Raw genomic sequence first — 6480 nt, 5'->3', positions numbered from 1 at the left:
CACGAACCGGGCAGTCCTTCGAAAACACTGAGGCGCGCTCACGAATGCTTCGCTTCTCGCAGCCCGTGACAACAAACGGCAGCTACGGACTCAGCACCTACAATACCATGTTTAAGGCAGACCAGTGTGCTCACGAGCTGCCCCTTTCCGCAAATCTTCTTGCACAGCCACCACACCATATATCGCTGGCCAGGCAGTCACACTCACGAACCGGGCAGTCCTTCGAAAACACTGAGGCGCACTCACGAATGCTTCGCTTCTCGCAGCCCGTGACAACAAACGGCAGCTACGGACTCAGCACCTACAATACCATGTTTAAGGCAGACCAGTGTGCTCACGAGCTGCCCCTTTCCGCAAATCTTCTTGCACAGCCACCACACTATATATCGCTGGCCAGGCAGTCACACTCACGAACCGGGCAGTCCTTCGAAAACACTGAGGCGCACTCACGAATGCTTCGCTTTTCGCAGCCAGTGACAACAAACGGCAGCTACGGACGCCGCCATATCCGCGCTGTAGCAACCGCGACCGCGCGGTCCGATAATTTCTTAGCATGAGAGAAGCGTTTGAAACGGGAGCGCAGCTAGAGTCCTCACGCGGGTGTAAAATTACGCTCTGATAATTAAGGCTCTAAAAGGCTGCTTAATTAAGAGGTACCATTATAACGCCGTTTCAATGCTTCTACATTCAAAACAACCATGTTTCGGAACAGTTTATTACTTCAAATAAGCGCCTACCAAACTACGGTGAGCTAACAGCCGTATAAATCAGTGTGGTCATAATTCGACTATGTCCACCATAATTCGACCATCTTGCGGCCGTCTCAAATTATGGCGGCCAAATGGGGCATTTTTCAGCAATGGCAGCATTTCCTTTGCGTCACTAAACGTCATTTTTACCTCACTGAATTAAGCTTGCGTATCACGTGAATCACGTGACATTCCTCCAGCCAATCACATTCTAGGAAGCAACCCTCACAGTACGAACTTTTTTTTCTCAAAATTGCTAAAACGAGCCAAGTGTTTTCTTCCATGCCAGCTGTAGCTTCGTTTTTCCTCCACAGACATTTAAATTTACCAACCCGGCACAAAATATAACTGTGCTAAAAATCAGTCTTCAAGTACACGTCATTTTGACGTCACGGCAGAAAGCTATTTCGAAGCCTGTAAGTTTCGCGCCACAAATTTAAAACTCGTGACTTGCACGTGATCGCCTAATAAGCCAATCAGAGAGACAATATGGCGGCGAACGGCGGCCATGCGTGTCGAGTATAGAGCCCCAGGTGGTCCAAATCAACCCATAGCCCTCCCTTACGGCGCTTTTCCTCCTTTCAGAGCTGCCTTCCTCTCCACGACAGCCGCAACACTTTCCTGGCTTGCCTCGCTCTGCGTTGGTTTCCTCTCGGACACCAATACGACGTACGGGATGGCCTATGCACCTCTTCTGCCTCACTTTTGGGGTGCTACGATAAGCAAACGAGACTAAGACTTTGAGAGGGGAGACGGAATATGAAGTGACTTTGAAGACGTGCTGCTGGTCTGTTCGACGTAGGGGCAAAATTTAAGCCCGAACTTTACGCAAAACTGCCACATCTACGCGCGATTAAAATGATGGCATGACAGTAGCAGTGTTTGATACAGTCGACCCCCCAATTAGCACTCCGCGCGTGCGTTCTTCTTCCGTTTTTGTTGGGCTACACCATTATGATACGAAGTGTCAGAAAAATCGGAAACTGTAGGCCCAGTTCACTGCGCGAACGTCAGGTCACCGCCCTCGACGGGTAGCCAGATGTCCCCGCTACCAATGTTCAACTGCGTCGCTGATTTCATTGTATTTGTAAGCCTGCCAATTTTGAGTGGTTGGGCATCAAAATAAAATATATGGCTGGCAGTTTAGCATAGCTAAGCACAAAATATTGCGCGAAAGCAGTTTCTTGCAGGTGGAACACTACGGCTACGTATACCTGAAAGCGCGATTGAGGTGGCCACTGACCTAGGGAGCCGGTTATGCGCCCTCAAAAGCATTCCTGTGCTGCGCAAAGGAAAGGCTCATAACTGCCTCAATTTGTAAGTGAACGCCACCACCTACTTACTCACCGAGCGACTGAGGTGGCACTGACCCAGTGAGCCCGTTACACTTGCTACTCAGAGGCTTGGCAACACCACTGAAACCCGGGGAGTGCGGCTACACTGAACGCTTAATAATAATAATAATAATTGTTTTTTTTTTGAGGAAAGGAAACGGCGCTGTATCTGTCTCGCATATCGTTGGACACCTGAACCACGCCGTAAGGGAAGGGATAAGGGAGGGAGTGAAAGAAGAAAGGAAGAAGGAGGTGCCGTAGTGGAGGGCTGCGGAATTATTTCGACCACCTGGGGTTCTTTAACGTGCACTGACATCGCACAGCACACGAGCGCTTTAGCGTTTTTCCTCCATAAAAACGCAGCCGCCGCATAGGGTTCGAACACGGGAACTCCGGATCAGTAGTCGAGCGCCCTAAACACTGAGCCTCCGTGGCGGGTTATTTATGTTAGGCGTACGTATTTTTTGCATCCAGTTTACATCGTTAAGTTGCTTATTGCCTCTGGAATTTTCCATCACGTACTGAAATGTATATGTTACTCGCCTTGCAACCCGCCGCGGTGGCTCAATGGTTACAGCGTTCGACTACTGATCCGGAGTTTCCGGGTTTGAACTCGACCGCGGCGGCTGCGTTTTTATGGAGGAAAAACGCCAGGGCGCCCGTGTGCTGTGCGATGTCAGTGCATGTTAAATATCCCCAGGTGGTCGAAATTATTCCGGAGCCCTCCACTACGACACCCTTTCTTCCTTTCTTCTTTCACTCCCTCCCTTACCCTTCCCTTACGGTGCGGTTCGGGTGTCCAACGATATATTAGACAGATACTGCGCCATTTCCTTTCCCCAAACACCAATTATTATTATTATTATTATTATTATTATTATTATTATTATTATTATTATTATTATTATTATTATTGTTATTATTATTATTAGTCGCCTTGCGTCGATTTGCCCCGATTTGGGTTGGATCAAAGATGGAAAAAGCACGCGTGCGTGTGTGTGTGCGTGTTCGCGCGTGCGTACCTGAAAATTGAAGGATCGGCTGTTATTTTCACACAGTCTGTTGTCAGGTAATTAAAACATGCTTGAAATCTTTTTCCGAGATATTTTTTCTCCCGCGGTATTTTATTCGACACTGAAACGCGATGTCAAGAGTGGCACGCTATGGAGGAACGTTGGCAGCTGCTCCCCTGTCTTGCTTGAGCTTCCAGTGATAATTCACGCACTAAAAGCAGAGTGCATGCCTTGGTAGCTTTCGAACCGATATATTGGGTGGACTACTGTTCATTATTTGAATGTAAGCAGAGTGTATTGTCGTATTTATGGCTTAGGGAACACGCAGGAAACATATGTACTTTCGTGTTGAGCCCGCCCTTTGGTTTCATGGTTTGGTAGCAAATCATTTTGAGACGAGGCAGTTGCCATGAATTCACACATTCGCAGCAAAATAATTGGCTTCCGAATTTTATTCCATATGACACCGTCTGTTGCTTTCGAAGCAATTTTTTTTCTGTAAATACTAAATGATCGCATTCTGTCGGATCTTGAGTGTGCCAATTTTTCAATGAATTTGTCCACACAAATGCAGCACAGCGGCTATGCATGCCGTATGCGGACAAACAGACAAACGAACATCCGCCTAAGCTCTCGCATGCCAAGCCTTGCTAGCAAGGTTAGACGACACCTCTCAGAACGCGGCAAGGCGACACGCCAGAGCAAGCTTCAAATGAAAGCGGCCCGAGATACGGGCCCGATTCATCCTCGATACGCACCGCCTGACGACCTCTTCGTTCGCTACACGATAGAGACGAAACAGGCGACAAAAAGCGGGACATTTCCGATCTGTGCCTCTTGTGCCTGGCGTTAGCAGTCTACCCCGCCTGCAAGAGGGGCGCACGGACGGCGGCTTCTGCCAATGGGGTCCCGGACTAGGGACTCCACCTGGTGTGTGAGGAGGCTTCCCAGTAATGGCCTATTCACACGACGGCCCTTTCGCCCGCGGCCCGCGCATCACGTGTTCGTGCGTCACCAAATCGAGAGGCGTGCTGTCGGCCCGCGGGCTGCACAACCAAGGAAGTTCAAGTGCCTCTCCCCTCGCGGGAATTAGCGGCGGCCCGCGAAGATGCGCCCGCCAGCTCTGGCAACCACCGCTCTTGCCAGCATTTCGGCTGCCGCATTTCGCTGAGCTGGCGCGCTGTTTTGACAAGGAAAGACCAGTTTGACCAGCGTCGACAAACACTTTAATATAATTCGGCAACAGTGGCACACCCAGCGGGTCGTCTGCTCTTTTGGCCCGTCGCATCCGCTTGACGTCATCGAATCGCAGGCCAGTTTTTAGTGGCGCATGAACACGTGATGTGCGGGCCGCGGGCGAACGAACCCTCGTGTGAATCGGCCATAAGGGAAGCCCCCGAACACATCTCTGTAATACCTATATCGAACAAATGCTTTTCACCACCACCAGATGGGTGGGGGTGCACTGAGGGTCTGGGCTTCTTAGCAGGGGCTTCTCTACTATCAATATTTTTTGCTCGCCCCGGGAGAATTTGGGCACTCCCAAGTTATATGGTCGAGGGTTCCTCTCGCCCCACCGTGTGTGCATCGATCATGCGACCTCAGCTGCTCCTCAGCTGTCGCCTGTCCTCGCGACAGCTTCTCCATTATTTAATTTTGTGTCTGGTGGGGGTGCCAGCATACGTCCCAATTTGTAATGGTCAACAATTTCCCCGTAATTCTGCAGGCGCTCCTCTTTCCCCCAGTGTTCGGGAGGCTCTATAGGCTACCAGGAAATAGAGGAGTCGGGCTATATTTCTCGTGAGCCGCCTCGTCACCGGGGACGGCGGCGTCTGCGGGTGTCCAAATTAAATGAATTTTCTTATCCAGCGGTTGTTGGCTAAGGATCTTGGCCGCTTCCGGCGAGATCCTGCCTCTTCCAAAATTTTGAATGGCAGTTCTACTGTCGCTTACTACGAATTTCGCTTTTGTTCCTACGCAGGCGAGCGCTATAGACACTTCCTCCGAAGTCTCTGTGTTGCGCCCCCGGATGGCTGCCGCGGAGGAGGAGGAGGAGGAGGAGGAGGAGGAGGAGGAGGAGGAGGAGGATAAACTTTATTTTCATCGACCAAGGCAGCAGTTGGTGGGGGGTTATAGCCCCATCAAGTGGCCATGAGCCCGTGGCGTCCGGCGACTTCTAGGGCTCTTGTCCCAACCCGGTTCTGTGTGTCCGAGTCGGAACTGAGCAATGCGGCCTCCCACTGGTCTGGATTCGAGAGCTGCAAACGTCGCGGAGGGGAGTGCCGAGGGCAAGCCCAGAGTATGTGGGATAGAGTGGCACGTTGGCCACATAGTTGACAGGAGGGAGAGTAGACACCAGGGTATATGCGGGCATATTTCGCGGGGTTGGGGAAGGTGTTCGTTTGGAGTTGCCTTCACGCATCCTCTTGGTGTTTGGTTAGAGAAATATGTGCGGGGGGATATAGAAGTCTACCTAAACGGTGGTGCATGGTTATGTCATGAAATGTTACCATACGATGTCTCGCCGTCCGCAGGACGGGCGACACCACATCCCGGTCGACGAATCCTCGGGCATGATTGTGGGCCGCCTCGTTTCGTGGATGGGATGAGTGCGCAGGGACCCAGATCAATTGGATCGGGCGGTGTTGGTCTTTGGTGGAGTGGAGGAGAGACAGGGTGACGGGGGAGACCCGGCCTTTGGCGAAATTACGAATCGCAGATTTAGAGTCGCTGAAGATGGTTTCTGCAGAGGTGGAGACCATCGCCAAGGCTATGGCCGCCTCCTCGGCCTCTTCAGGTGATCTGACGGGAATGGAGCACGCAACCAACGGCCGTACACAGTAGTTTACAACCGCGAACGAATAAGCCGCGGAGACAAGAGCCCCTCGGCCGTTGACGACCGAAGCTACTGCCGCTCCCGTCCAGCCACCCGCCGCATCAACATATATACGCTATGTCCGCTTTCTCCATATTACCGAACCTAAGCTCTAGAGCCTCGGCTCTCTTGGCCCCTGCGTTCTACGTTGAACAATAATAATTGGTTTTTGGGGAAAGGAAATGGCGCAATATCTGTCTCATATATCCTCGGACACCTGAACTGCGCCGTAAAGGGAGAGATAAACGAGGGAGTGAAAGAAGAAAGGAAGAATGACGTGCCGTAGTGGAGGGCTCCGGAATAATTTCGACCACCTGGAGATCTTTAACGTGCATTGATATCGCACAGCACACGGGTGCCTTTTGCGTTTCGCCTCCATTGAAAAGAAGCCGCCGCGGTCGGGTTCGAACGCGGGAACTCTTGATCAGTAGCCGAGCGCTCTAACCACTGAGCCACCGCGGCGGGTACTGACGTTTTTCAGATACACGGCTTTGTACATGCAGGATACA

Source organism: Amblyomma americanum, chromosome 1 (genome assembly GCF_052857255.1).
Source record: "Amblyomma americanum isolate KBUSLIRL-KWMA chromosome 1, ASM5285725v1, whole genome shotgun sequence".
NCBI classification, from domain to species: domain Eukaryota; kingdom Metazoa; phylum Arthropoda; class Arachnida; order Ixodida; family Ixodidae; genus Amblyomma; species Amblyomma americanum.
The sequence above is the reverse complement of the archived record's forward strand: the minus strand, read 5'-3'. Positions refer to the sequence as shown.